Source organism: Rhinolophus sinicus, chromosome 18 (assembly GCF_057876585.1).
Source record: "Rhinolophus sinicus isolate RSI-liver-muscle chromosome 18, RSI-T2T, whole genome shotgun sequence".
Taxonomy (NCBI): Eukaryota; Metazoa; Chordata; class Mammalia; order Chiroptera; family Rhinolophidae; genus Rhinolophus; species Rhinolophus sinicus.
Genome location: NC_142518.1, coordinates 94727649 through 94743145, shown reverse-complemented (window position 1 = coordinate 94743145; position 15497 = coordinate 94727649). Strand labels below are relative to the sequence as shown.

At 38.3% G+C, this 15497-nt stretch overlaps 1 long non-coding RNA gene across 2 annotated transcripts in view; it reads right to left on the bottom strand.

The window, feature by feature from the left end:
• Positions 1-15497, bottom strand: part of LOC141569759 (uncharacterized) — a 74787-nt gene that overhangs the window by 2787 nt on the left and 56503 nt on the right. For both annotated transcript variants that reach the window (XR_012493559.2, XR_016020003.1), the window contains exon 2: positions 14857-15317. This is a non-coding gene — a long non-coding RNA (uncharacterized LOC141569759). The remainder of the gene's footprint in view (positions 1-14856; positions 15318-15497) is intronic.

Sequence of the window (15497 nt, the reverse complement as noted above, 5' to 3'; positions counted from 1 at the left end):
AGCCCACCCTGCCGTTGGGAGCAGGGGATGCAGCTCCTCTAGAGAGTAGGAAATAATTCTATTTTCCTGTCTCTGGGACTGTAGGCATGAGAGTTAAGAATGAGGACAGTGAGGGCGGGTAATTATACTCCTATTGCTGTTCAACAGAGGATTCTAAGTTCCACAGACACATTGTTTACCTAGGGCATTGGCTCTCAGACAAAGTCACAAATGTCCATGTACCCATGATGTTGTTTTCCTTGCACTTCAGTTAGGGTCTATCATGGCTTTTGTGCTTTGAAGTACACTACACTATTTACAAAACTGGAACCCTGAGTTCACTGACCCATAAAAACTGCACACATGAGATAAAAACATTTGGCGCTTTTGCAGCATGCATGCTTCGAATGGTTATCTGTTTTGGAGTAGCTCCCTTTTTCTTTGTCTCAAGCTACTTATGTTGATACCTGATAATATCCTCATCCAAAGGAGTTTCTAGAGGATAACATTCTTTAGGTAACTTATAATTCGCTGACACACTTAAGAGATGAGGAGCATCTGTCTGCCATGTCTGCCAAGGTGATCATGAACAGGAAATAAAATTTTACTAAGAGCCTCATTTCTTTTTAATTAAAGTTTATTGGGGTGACAATTGTAAATAAAGTTACATAGATTTCATGTGTACAATTCTGTGATGCACCATCTATATATCACATTGTGTTCATCACCCAGAGTCAGTTCTCCTTCCATCATCATGTATTTGATCCCCTTTACCCTCATCTACCACTCCCTCCCCCCTCACCCTCTGGTAACCACTAAACTATTATCTGTGTCTATGACTTTTTGTTTTTTCACTTGTTTGTCTTATTCTTTTGTTCTTTTCAGTTTTATATACCACATATCAGTGAAATCATATGGTTCTCTACCTTTTCTGACTTATTTCACTCAGCATTATAATCTTGAGATCCATCCATTTTGTCTCAAATAGTACTATTTTATCTTTTCTTATGGCAGAGTAGTATTCCACTGTGTATATATACCACAACTTCTTTATTCATTCATCTATTGAAGGACATTTTCGTTCTTTCCATGTCTTGGCCACTGTAAATACAGCTGCCATGAACATTGCACCGTATATGTCATTATGAATAAATGTTTTCAGATTTTTTTGGTAGATAACCAGGGGAGGGATTGCTGGGTCATATGGTAATTCTATTCTTAATTTCTTTTTATCTATTGGGGTGACAACTGTTAGTAAAATTACATAGATTTTAGGTGTACAACTCTGTATTACATCATCTATAAATCCCACTGTGTGTTCACCACCCAGAGTCAGTTCTCCTTCCATCACCATATATTTGATCCCCCTTACCCTTATCTCCCACCCCCACCCCCTTACCCTCTGGTAACCACTAAACTATTGTCTGTGTCTATGAGTTTTTGTTTTTCATTTGTTTGTCTTGTTCTTTTGTCATTTTTGGTTTATATACCACATATCAGTGAAATCATATGGTTCTCTGCTTTTTCTGTCTGACATATTTCACTTAGCATTATACTCTCAAGATACATCCATGTTGTCACAAATATCATCTTTACTTACCGCCGAATAGTATTCCATTTTGTATATATACCACAACTTCTTTATCCATTCATCTATTGAAGGCCATTTGGGTTGTTTCCATGTCTTGGACACCGTAAACAAAGCTGCAATGAACATTGGAGCACACGTGTCTTTATGTATAAATGTTTTCAGATTTTTGGGGTAGATACCCAGGAGAGGTATTGCTGGGTCATATGGTAATTCTATTCGGAATTTTTTGAGGAACCTCCAAACTGCCTTCCATAACGGCTGCACCAGTCTGCATTCCCACCAACAGTGTATGAGGGTTCCTTTTTCTCCACAGCCGTTCCAACACTTGTTACTGTTTGTCTTGTTGATGATAGCCATTCTGACTGGGGTGAGGTGATATCTCATTGCGGGTTTTGATTTGCATTTCTCTGATGATTAGTGATCTTGAGCATTTTTTCATATGTCTATATGCCATTTCTATGTCCTCTTTGGAGAAATGTCGCTTCAGGTCCTCTGCCCATTTTTCAATTGGGTTGTTTTTTTTGTTGTTGTTCAGTTGCATAAGTTCCTTGTATACTTTGGATATTAGCCCTTTATCGGAGGCACTGTTTGCAAAAATCTTCTCCCATTCAGTTGGTGGCCTCTTTATTTTGTCAATGATTTCTTTTGCTGTGCAGAAGCTTTTAACTTTCATATAGTCCCATTTGTTTATTTTAGCTTTTACTTCCCTTGCCTTTGGAGTCAAACCCATAAAATGCTCTTTGAACCCAAGGTCCATAAGTTTAGTAACTATGCTTTCTTCTATGCAGTTTATTGTGTCAGGTCTTATGCTTAAGTCTTTGATCCATTTTGAATTAATTTTAGTACATGGTGACAGGTAGTAGTCCAATTTCATTCTTTTGCACATGGCTTTCCAATTTTCCCAGCACCATTTATTGAAGAGGCTGTCTTTTCTCCATTGTATGTTTTTTGCTTCTTTGTCAAAAATTATCTGTCCATATTTATATGGTTTTATTTCTGGGTTCTCAATTCTATTCCATTGGTCTACGTGTCTGTTTTTCTGCCAATACCATGCTGTTTTGATTATTGTAGCCCTGTAGTACAAGTTAAAGTCAGGGAGTGTGATACCCCCAGTACTGTTCTTTTTTCTTAAGATTGCTTGGCTACTCGGGGTCTTTTGTGGTTCCAAAGAAATCTGATGATTTTTTGTTCTATTTCTCTAAAAAAGGCATTTGGAATTTTGATGGGGATTGCATTAAATCTGTATATTGCTTTGGGTAATATGGCCATTTTAACTATGTTGATTCTTCCAATCCATGAACATGGAATGTCTCTCCATTTCTTTGTGTCTTCTTCAATTTCTTTTGGAAATGTCTTATAGTTTTCAGTGTATAGTTCTTTCACATCCTTGGTTAAGTTTATTCCTAGGTATTTTATTCTTCTTGTTGCAATTGTAGAAGGAATTGTTTTTTTATTTCTTGTTCTGAAATTACATTGTGAGTATATTAGAATGCAATGGACTGGGGCCGGCCAGGGGGCTCAGGCGGTTGGAGCCCCGTCCTCCTATTGCCGAAGGCTGCTGGTTCGATTCCTACATGGTCCAGTGGGCTCTCAACCACAAGGTTGCCTGTTCGACTCCTCGACTCCCGCAAGGGATGGTGGGCTCTGCCCCCTGCAATTAAGTTTGAACATGGCACCTTGAGCTGAGCTGCCACTCAGCTCCCGGATGGCTCAGTTGGTTGGAGTGCATCCTCTCAATCACAAGGTTGCGGGTTCGACTCCCGCAAGGGTAGGTCGGCTGCGCACCCTGCAACCAACAACAGCAACTGGACCTGGAGCTGAGCTGCGCCCTCCACAACTAAGATTGAAAGGACAACAACTTGACTTGGAAAAAGACCTGGAAGCACACACTGTTCCTCAATAAAGTCCTGTTCCACTTTCCACCAAAAAAAAAATCTTTATAAAAGAATGCTATGGACTTTTGTACATTGATTTTGTAACAGTAAAGCCAGCAACTTTACTGTATTCGGTTTTTGTTTCTAATAGCTTTTTGGTGGAGTCTTTAGGGGTTTTTTATATATAGCATCATGGCATCTGCAAAAAGTGACAATTTAACTTCTTCATTCCCAATTTGGATGCCTTTTATTTCTTTTTCTTTCCTGATTGCTCTGGCTCGGACTTCCAATACTATGCTGAAAAGCAGTGGTGATAGGGGACAGCCCTATCGAGTTCCTGAACATAGAGCAAAGGCCTTCTTCTTTTTAACTGTTAATTATGATATTAGCTGAGTGTTTGTCATATATGGCCTTTATTATGTTAAGGTATTTTCCTTCTATACCTATTTTATTAAGTGTTTTAATCATAAATGGATGTTGTATCTTGTCAAATGCTTTTTCTGCATCTATTGATATAATCATTTGATTTTTGCTATTTATTTTGTTTATGTGATGTATCACATTGATGGATTTGCGGATGTTGAACCATGCTTGTGCCCTGGGGATGAACCTCACTTGGTCGTGATGAATAATCTTTTTAATGCATGGTTGTAATCGATTTGCTAGAATTTTGTTTAAGATTTTTGCATCTGTATTCATCAGAGATATTGGTCTGCAGTTTTCTTTTTTTGTGTTATCCTTACCAGGTTTTGGTATCAGGGTAATGTTGGCCTCATAAAATGAGTTATGGAGTATTGTCTCTTCTTCAATTTTTTGGAAGCGTTTGACTAGGACAGGTATTAGATCTTCTTTGAAGGTTTGGTAGAATTCACTAGTGAAGCCATCAGGTCCTGTACTTTTGCTTTTGGGAAGGTTTCAGATAACGGATTCAATTTCCTTACTGGTGATCAGTCTATTAAGATTTTCCAGGGCCGGCCCGGTGACTCAGGCGGTTAGAGCTCCGTGCTCCTAACTCCGAAGGCTGCCGGTTCGATTCCCACATGGGCCAGTGGACTCTCAACCACAAGGTTGCCAGTTCAATTCCTCCACTCCCGCAAGGGATGGTGGGCAGCGCCCCCTGCAACTAAAATTGAACACGGCACCTTGAGCTGAGCTGCTGCTGAGCTCCCGGATGGCTCAGTTGGTTGGAGCATGTCCTCTCAACCACAAGGTTGCCGGTTCGACTCCCGCAAGGGATGGTGGGCTGTGCCCCCTGCCACTAGCAACGGCAACTGGACGTGGAGCTGAGCTGCGCCCTCCACAACTAAGACTGGAAGGACAACAACCTGAAGCTGAACAGAACCCTCCACAACTAAGATTGAAAGGACAACAACTTGACTTGGAAAAAGTCCTGGAAGCAAACACTGTTCCCCAATAAAGTCCTGTTCCCCTTCCCCCCCCCCAAAAAAAAAAAAAAAAAAAAAGAGATTTTCCAGTTCTTCATGATTCAGCCTAGAAAGGTTATATATTTCTAAGAACTTGTCCATTTCTTCTAGGTTATTGAATTTGGTGGCATAATGTCCTTCACAGTATTCTTGGATGATCCTTTGTATTTCTGTGGTGTCCATGGTAACTTCCCTTCTTTCATTTCTGATTTTGTTTATTTCTGTGTTTTCTCTTTTTATCTTAGTGAGTCTAGTCAAGGGTTTGTCAATTTTATTAATCATTTCAAAGAACCAACTCTTTGTCGCATTAATTTTTTCTATTGTCTTTTTGTTCTCTATTTCATTTAGTTCTACTCTGATTTTTATTATTTCCTTCTTCTGCTGATTTGGGTTTCATTTGCTCCTCTTTTTCTAGCTCTTTAAGGTGTAACGTGAGATTATTTATCTGGGATTTTTCTTGTTTCTTGAGATAGGCCTGTAATGATATAAATTTCCCTCTTACAATTACTTTCGCTGCATCCCCAAAATTTTGGTAGGATATATTTTCATTCTCATTTGTTTCTATGTACCTTTTGATTTCTCCTCTTATTTCTTTTTGACCCAGTCATTCTTTAAAAGTATGTTGTTTAATCTCCACATATTTGTGGTGTTTCCTGCTTTCTTTTTGCCGTTGGTATCCAATTTCAAAGCCTTGTGATCAGAGAATATGCTTGGTATGATTTCAATCTTAAATTTGCTGAGGCTAGTTTTATGTCCCAATAAATGGTCTATCCTAGAGAATGTTCCATGTACACTAGAAAATAATGTGTAGTCTGATGTTTTAGGATGAAGTGCTCTATAAATGTCAGTTATGTCCATTTCATCTAATGTGTCATTTATGGCTGCTGTTTCTTTATTTATTTTCTGTTTGGATGATCTATCCATAGCTGTCAATGATGTATTTAGTTCCCCTACTATAATTGTGTTTTGGTCAATTTCTCCCTTTAGTTCTGTTAGTAGTTACTTAGTATATTTTGGCACTTCCTGATTGGGGATTTAAATATTGATGACTGTTATGTCTTCTTGTTGCATAGTCCCCTTTATCATTATGAAATATCCATCTTTGTCTCTAGTCACCTTTTTTTTTAAATTTATTGGGGTGACAATTGTTAGTAAAATTACATAGATTTCAGTTGTACAATTCTGTATTACATCATCTATATCAAGTCACCTTTTTTATCCTGAAGTCTGTTGCGTCTGATTCGGTATGGCTACATCTGATTTTCTCTGGATTCCATTTGCTTGGATTGTCAATTTCCACCCTTTCACTTTGAGTCTACATTTATCCTTGCAGCATAGATGTGTCTCTTGGAGGCAGCATTTGGTTGGGTTTAGTTTTTTGATCCAATGTACTACTCTGTGCCTTTTTATTGGTGAATTCAGTCCATTTACATTTAGGGTGATTATTAATATATTAGGATTTCCTATCATTCTATCTTTGGTTTTCTGGTAGGACTGTGTCTCCATTGTTTCTTTCTTTTTGTTGTTTTCTATTATTTCAGTGTGGTGGTATTCTATAATTTTTTCTTCTGTTTCTTCTTTTATTATGTTATATATTTCAGTTCTGGATTTTTTTTTTTTGAGTGGTTACCATTAAGTTTATGTAAAATAAAGTTTCATATTTAGAGTATTCCATTTTCTTCAGCATGCTTACTTTCTCCATTCCCTTATGTCGGTTCAGACCTTTACTTTCCACTCTTTTATGTTTTTGTTACAGATATCTCTATTTATGCTGGCCGAATAGCCTCCTTCAGTATTTCTTGTACTGCAGGTCATGTGTTAGAAAATTTCCTCAGCTTCTTTATGTCTGAAAAGTTCTTTATTTCTCCTTCATATCTAAACGATATCTTTGCTGGATATATTATTCTTGGCTCATAATTTCTCTATTTCACTAGTTTGAATATTTGAGTCCACTCCCTCCTGGCTTGTAGAGTTTCTGATGAAAAATCTGATAACCTAATGGGCTTTCCTTTGTAGGTTACCATCTTCTTTTCCCTGGCTGCCTTGAAGGTTCTTTCTTTGTCGTTAATTTTGACAGCTTCAGTACAATGTGCCTTGGAGAAGGTCTGTATGGGTTGAGGTAATTAGGTGTTTTATTTGCTTCTTGGATTTGAGGATCCAGTTCTTTCCACATGTTTGGGAAGTTCTCGTCAACTATTTGTTTGAATATACTCTCTGTTTCCTTCTCCTTTTCTTTTCCTTCTGGTATGCCCATTATTCTAATATTGCTCTTTCTGATCGAGTCAGAAAGTTCTTTCCTTTCTTTTAACTCTCAAGTCTCTCTCTTCTTCGATCTGTGTCATTTTCAGATTTCTATCTTCTATGTCACTTATTCTTTCCAACATCTGGTGAGCTGTATTACCTAAGTTGGCTATTTCATTCTTCATTTCTTTTATTGAGTTCTTAATCTCCAGAAATTCTATTTGGTTCTTTTTTTAAATTTCAATCTCTCTGGTAAAATGTTCTTGTTGTTCTTTGATTGTTTTCCTGAGTTCATTAAACTGCCTGTCTGTGTTTTCTTGCATTTCATTGAGTTATTTAAGAACTGCGATCTTGAATTCTCTCTCATTATGTCACATATTTCCATGTCTTTAAGTTAATTTTCTGGAGACTTTTCATTTTCTTTCTGAGCTGTCTTGTTGCCTTGGTTATTCATGGCAATTAGGGATTTATTATTTCTCTTTCTAGGCATCTACAGGAGTAGGTTCAGCAACAGGTTGGTAGGAAGAGGTCTTTGCTTTGCTTTCCAGTAGGTGTTGGTAGGATGTTTTATTTTCTTTCCAACTATAGCCTTTAATTCTCTCTCACACTGTAGTGTTATATTTTCTCTGCACTATTCCTGCTTCTCACACAATGGGGGGGGATTCCCTGGAAGGTGGGCCTCTCCTCTGTGAGCAGGTTGCCTGGTTCTCAGGGCACCACTTTTGTAGGGAGAGGTGGAAAGCTTCTGAAGTTCCGAAGCTCTTACTGCACCAGATCGGGGCTTGTGTGTTTTAGCAGCTCTCTTTACTCCTGCAGGGATCCACCCAGATGGAGTGGGGCGGGGGAGGTTGTGAGAGGTGGCTGGGAGCAATAGCAGTGACCACCAACACAGCCAGTCCTGCACCCTGGGCTTTTTGCCCTTCACTGGAACTAGTTGCGTTGCAAGTCTGTGGCTGCGGGCCACAGTTCTCAGAACTGCAAGTATTCTGTTCTTTTGATCTGACACTGCTACCATTTCCACTTCTAACACTGGTAGGTGTGGGTGGGGTGAGCTCTGGGAGGGTGAGAGAGATTGGCTGGGCTCTGTGCCTATGTCTTCCATCCTCTTCTTGTCAGTGAGGGCTTAAACTGCCATTTTCACCCTTCTTCCTTCAGTCTTTGCTCCAAGGTCTTTGCCATGAGCATTGGGTTCAGCTGTATTATATGCTGATCCCTCAGATGGAACCGTGGCCCATAAGGGGAGTGTTAGCAGTCCGAATTCTTCCTTTTTCCATCACTGCTGTAGCTCCAGAATACAGGGAGCTCAGAGCTCAGAGCTAGGTCTGTGTCCTGCGCCCAGGCAGCCCACGTCTCTGCACTTCCTGCTTCCCTCTTCCCCCACTTGCTCAATATGCCCACCTGTAGATGATTTCAATTGCACGTCTGTGGGGACAAAGCCCTGGAGAGCAGTTTCCAGGCTCTCGGCCTCACGTGGAAAGGTGCTGGCTCAGATAGTAGATGGCCATTGGCTGTGGCTAGTTGGCCGTCAGCTGTAGCCAGTTAGCCAATTGGCTACTGATATAACTGCCGCAGCTGCGCTGGGGAGTGGGAGTCGGTCAGTTGGCAGAAAAGTGGACAACAGGTCACACGTTGTGTGAATCCAGCCTCCAGTGAGACCATAGTGGTGTGACTCCCCTACCTATGGCTCCGTGGGTGTTCCTTTTTGGCCTAGCCATGTCCTGTGTTCTTACGTGGGGAGCGGGAGCAGAGACCCTGCAGGCTGCCCTGCACAACAACATCTGTGGGGACAGAGTCCCAGAGAGCAGTTTCCAGGCTCTAGGCCTCATGTGGAGGGGTGCTGGCTCGGGATGGCCATCAGCTGTAACTGGCCATCAGCTGTTACCGATTAGCCATTAGCCACTGATATAACTGCCGTGGCTAACCGCAGATGCAGTTAGCACGGCGGATTGCAGTTAGCAAGTGAGGTTGGTTGGCAGAGAAGCAGATGGCAGGTTGCGGGTGAAGTGGCTCCTGCCTCCTGTATCTCCAACCCCGCCACCAGCAAGAATATAGTGGTATGACTCCCCTATCTATGGCTCCATGGGTGTTCCTTTTTGGCCTCACCATATCCTGAATTCTTATGCGGGGAGCGGGAACTGAGACCCCGCATGACACCCCGCATGACAGCGTCTCTTAGTCTTGCCTGTCTGCTGCGCAGGACGTCCTTTGTGGAATTATAGTTGTTCAATTTGTTGTAAATTCCAGGGAAGATATCAAGAGGCTCACCTCACACCACCATTTCTGACATCATCCTCTTCTAGATGAGCCTCATTTTTAAATTGTTTTTAATTGTTTTTTCAATTATAGTTGATATTCAATATTATATTAGTTTCAGGGCAGAGCATGGTGCTTAGACATTTATATAACTTATGAAGTGATCTTCCTGATAAGTCTAGTACCCACCTGTCACTATACATACTTTTACAATTTTATTGACTATATTCCTTATGCTGTACTTTACATCCCTGTTTTGTAACTGCCAGTTTGTACTTCTTAATCCCTTCACCTTTTTCACCCAGCCCCCAGACGCCCCTCCCATCTGGCAACCATCAATTTGTTCTCAGTATCTATGAATGTGTTTCTGCTTTGTCTGTTTATTTTGTTCTTTAGATTCCACATATAAGTGAGATCATAAGATGAGCTTGGGAACTTTCCCTAGTCTTGAATTTTTTGGTATAGTTTGAGAAGGATAGGTGTTAATTCTTCTTTGAAAGTTTGATAAAATTCACATGTTAAGCCATCTGGTCTAGGACTTTTATTTGCTGGGAGTTTTTTTTATTATTACATTTTGATTTTGTTAGTAGTAATCGATCTGTTGAGATTTTCTTTTTCTTCTTGTTTCAATCTTGGAAGACTGTATGTATCCAGGAATTTATCCATTTCTTCCAGATTGTCCAATTTGTTGGCATATAATTGTTCATAGTAATTTCTTATATACTTTGTATTTCTGTGGTGTCATTTGTTACTTCTCTTTCATTTCTCATTTTATTTATTTGGATTCTCTCTCTTTTTTCTTTGATGAGTCTGGTGAAAAGTGAATCAATTTTGCTTATCTTTCAAGGAACCAGCTCTTGCTTTCATTGATCTTTTGTATTGGTTTTTAGACTCTATTTTATTTATTTCCACTCTGATCTTTATTATTTCCTTCCTCCTACTCAGTTTCAGCTTTGTTTGCTGTTCTTTTTGCAGTTCCTTTAGGTGTAAGGTTATATTGTTTATTTGAGATCTTTCTTGTTACTTGAGGGAGACCTGTATTGCTATGAATTTCCCTGTTAGGACTGCTTTCCCTGTGTCCTATAGAATTTGGGTCATTGTGTTTTCATTTTCATTTGTTTCAAGGTATCTTTTCATTTCTTCCTTGATCTCATTGTTAACCCATTCTTAGCTTAGTAACATGTTATTTAGCACCATGTGTTTTTCAGTTTTTTCTTTTAGTTGATTTCTAGTTTCATACTGTTGTGGTCAGAGAAGATGCTTAATATGATTTCAGTCTTCTTAAATTTATTGAGACTTGTTTTGTGGCCTAACGTGTGATCTATCTTGGAAAATGTTCCAAGTACACTTGAAAAGAATGTATATTCTGCTGCTTTGGGGTGAAATGCTCTAAAAATATCAATTAAATCTATCCAGTCTAATGTATCATTTCAGGTCACTGTTTCCTTGTTGATTTTATGCCTGGAAGATCTGTCCATTGGTGTCAATTGAGTGTTAAATCCCCTACTATAACTACATTATTGCCAATGTCTGCCTTTATGTTCATCAGTACCTGCCTTATACATTTAGGTGCTCCTATGTTGGGTGCACAAATATTGATATGTGGTATATCCTTTTGTTGGATTGATTCCTTTATCAGTATGAAATGTCCTTTGTCTCTTATAATAGTCTTTGTTTTAAAGTCTATTTTGTGTGATATAAACATTGTTATCCCAGCTTGTTTTTCTCATTTCCATTTACTGGAAATATCTTTTTCCACCCCCTTTACTTTCCCTCTGTTTGTGTCTTTCAATTTGAAGTGGGTCTATTTAGAGCCTCTTTATTCTTGGTACAGTTAAGGGCTATCTCAACAGACCTAGGTTGCCATGGTTCCAGACTGCTTGTAGTGCATCATGTACTCTTTTCATCAGTCCAGCATTTCCTGCTGTTGGTGCTTACAGATTAGCACAAACAAACTGAAAGTCAAGCTAAAACAAGGATAGGAAGATATAAATATAAATATGCAAATAGCAAATATGAATTCTTTTGTGATTTGGTCTCAGTTAAATGTAAGTTAGTGTTATTTATTTTCAGAAGGTAAAAGATCTCCTGCCAGAAAAGTCATATATAAAAGTAAAAAACATATTTGAATTGATATTTCTTTCTAATGATGTTATAGATTACTTGAGCCATATGGATTTTTTGAAAGGCAAAATTTTACAAAGTAAGTGCACCAGATTAGGTGTCAAGAGACTTGAACCCCACTCAGATCTAGTTCCGATATTGACTAAGTAGTAGGTCCTTTGCCGGACCACCCAGCCCCTCTAGACTTGTTTCTTCATGTGCTAATAATTGTGTTGAACTAGATTGACTCTACTATTTCTTTGCAGCATTAAGACTTTCTATTTTATTCCAAGAGGAAATAGATATTAACAGGCCAACTAGTGACATATATGGTTACTGCCAGAAAACAGGCACAGGATCTTATGTCAGAGGATGGCACTGGAACCTGTTCCCTCCATTTTTTCCCCCTCCTTTGTCTCCCAGCAACTCATTCCTACTTGTGTACCAGTTTTCTGTTCAAGACATGTACATGTCAATCTTAGATCAAGTGCCTTACCAACAGTTGTGTTCAAGGTTTTTTCGTGTTTTGCAGCTCTTCCTTATTTCGCATCTAATAACTCGACTATGGGAGTTTTTGTCCAGGTATAACTGAAAGACTTACTCAAACATTCCATTTGAAAGCTAATTAGTTGGCTGCTTTGGTTACCAGGAGAAGCCTATTTGTGACTTTTCAACCAGTTCACAAATGTAGTTTATTCATTGCCAGCACTAGTTTATTGAAGCATGTAAAGTGAAAAGGTATATATACATAGAATACAAAACCACTTGCAAGTCTTTCCTAGGAAGAACTCGTGCGATGCTTCTTCTCTAGCAACATGAAGCATAGTAACTACCTTTCTCAAAGGTAATTGATAAAACTAGAAAAGCCCAGTGAAGACAGGGGGTTAATAGGGACTTTTGACCATTATCAATGATTGATATGAAGATTATGCAGACATACCTAAGCGAATAGAGAAAATGTTAAACAGGTACATTCTTATCTGTATTAAGAGCTGTACATACACTTTATAGTTTGATTTCACTCAACTGTGAACTCTTCAAAATAGAGATAGTACCAAAACAGTCTTTTGTGCATAGTAAATGGCATCCTAGTTGTCCCTGAAAGAAAACAGGTCCTCCAGGTGCAGTTTGCTCCTGGTTGGGGCATAGGGAGTGGGTGTTAGTACTTAGGATGAGTCACTGTGACCCATCTGCTCTATGTGTAGACATGAGAATAAGCCCATTAATACTGCCTAGGCCAGAAGCCCAACTCAGAAGTCAGGGAGATAGACAGTGCCTCCATGGCATAAATATGAATGGATCTTTCCAAGGTACAAAATTCAGATAATTAACATCTGGGATTGATAGCCAAATCAGAGCAACAGGAATCAGTTTGGGCTGTGGGTGGGTGGCATGTTATCTAGGCACCTACCTGGTTCAGGTATCTATTATAAAATATTTGTCAAATTGCTTTGAATAGAATAAAGTGAATGGAGTACTGTGTCTAGTTGTGTTAAAATTGTGCAGTTGGTGGCATTTTTGCAATCATCAGTATATTTGTTAAGTGCTTATCAACCTCCTCTCTTCCTAAAGAGATGAGAGGGATTAAGAGGCATTGGGGTCAGGAAGAAACTTCCTCCCTACTAACTGTGGAGGAGAGGAAAGAAAAACATTCTGATGCTTTTTAAAAAAATAAATTGGCCATGTCTCTTTCAATTCAGAGTAACATGTACAGTAAAGCACTTCAGAGTAACAGAATAATTGAGATTTATGAGGAAAGTGTAATGGAGGAGCAGATGATAAGAACATAATAATTTGGGTTTCAAAAATATCTGAAGGGTAAGAAAAAGAAGGTGACAATCAGGAACTGGAGAGAGGTTGAAGATATTTTCAAAGACTTGCAAAATGCTTTGATTGCCTTCAACATTAGAAGTGACTTAACTTCCAAAATAACAAACTTGTTGTGTTATGGAAAGCAGAGATTGATACTTCCTGGGCTCTAGCTGCTTGCAGCCATCCTTTAATATGTATGGTTAAATCAATTTCAGTACAGATGGTAAATGGAAAACTAGTTTGCAGTTAAGATTGAGGCAAATCTATATCTAGTTACCAAAAAATATTTAATGAATATAAAGTGAAAACAGGAAGTTGTTGAACAGTTAGTATAGTATGATTCTGTTTCAATAAAAAGTTAGTATATGTGTAGAAAACAATCTGGAAAAGAACACAGCAACATAATAACTAGTCATTTCTGGAGATTTTTACTTTCTACTTTCTTCACTTTGTAATAATTTGACTTTGTATAACCATTGTGAAATCATATTAGCACTATTTGGAAATCAGCTTGGCTATATTGAACATCCTTAATAATACTCCAAACTTTGAAAAAAAATGTAACATATCGAAGTTGAGCTGTAAAACAGTTCATGTTCTTTCTTTCTTGTGAACTTATCAATTGACATTTTTACAGTCTAGTCTAGGTAAAGAATCATTTTGTGGGAGGAAATATGAAATTCAAAATATAGATTGTTTAATTATATATTTCTTAACTTGTGAATATATGTCTTTGATTATCTCAATTTATATGTGGAGAAACCTATGTAATTTTACTAACCATTGTCATCCTAATCAATTTAATTCTTTTAAAATTTATATGTGAAGAAATTGATATTGGTCACTTTGCTTTAAATTGAAGGCTTTAATTTTTTTTTTAACTGAGGGCTTTAGTTTTTTATCTGCAACTTGGAAGTTTTTCATGTTCTCTGTGGTGATAATTTGCAGCACCATGGAAGGTAAAGTTTTGGAAGTTGGCATATGGTATTTAACTCATGCAACAAATTTGGATACCATATACACAAACTGCAATGAAGTTTATTGAAAGATAGAAAATTATCACTCTTATTTTTTGTGTTTTCTTATTTCATTTCTTTGCAAGGAAGAGGATATTATACACAGTTCCTGAAATTTATGGTATTGAGGGATATGGAAATTGATTGAGTGTACAGTCTCTAGCTCTTGGGCTCTTATTCTGGAGTTTTATACAATACAGTGGTACCTTGATTTTCTAACGTAATCCGTTCTGGAAGTCCGTTCGAGTTCTGAAACATTTGAAAACCAAGGCATGGTTTCCCCATAGAAAGTAATGCAAAATGGATTAATCCATTCCAGACCTTTAAAATCAACCCCTAAAACTGTAAATTTAGCATGAATTTTACTATTTAATGATACCATAGATCCATAAAATTTACGGCGTTCGTAAACCGAAATATTCGTCAATGGAGATATTAAAAAGACCAAGATATTACTGTATATGCAATTGTTGTATTTGTGAATATTTCTGGGTTGAAGCTCTTTTTACATATATCTGGCTGTCAAGGAATAGAAGACCCAAAGTGCATTTAGAATCACTTACCTGGATGGAGTTTGAGGTTCCTTCAAATATGCAAATATGTTTTATGTTTGTTGTAATTGTTGTGGCTGCTCGCTCGCGGGTCGTGAAAGAATTGATGAGTTAAGTAGAAATAAAGAAGGAAGATTTATTAAAGTAAGAGAAGGGTTGGCTGGGTGCAGTCTGTTGGAAATTACTGCCAACTACTGCGTTGAGTCTTTGAGTCTTTGTTTTGTCTCAAGTTTTATATTTTCTAACCAGGATGTAAATTGCTTCCGCCTGTAGTGGAATTTTCTATTGAGTTCCGCTTTGTCAGCTTTGTCCGTTGGAGTGGGTTAAACTGGTTATAGCAACTTTTGCATATGTTATGTAGATTTAAGTTGGAGCCAGGATCTCCCAAGTCACAGAGCCTCCGTGGCTGAAGTAAACAGAACCGTTGAAACTGGTCTGCATAGTAAATGTACAGCAAGCAGAATCATTAAGGCCTGGCGGGAAGGAGGCAAAGAAAAGAAAGCTTTCAAAAACTCCCAAGCAAAATTACACTTGTTAATTCAAATTATACCAGAGGTTCAAATCTCAAAATAGAAGATTTAGTGCCACCATTACAATCCCCCTGTCTAAACAGTAATCTTGTTCCCTGATATAATCTAAGGCATAATAGAAAC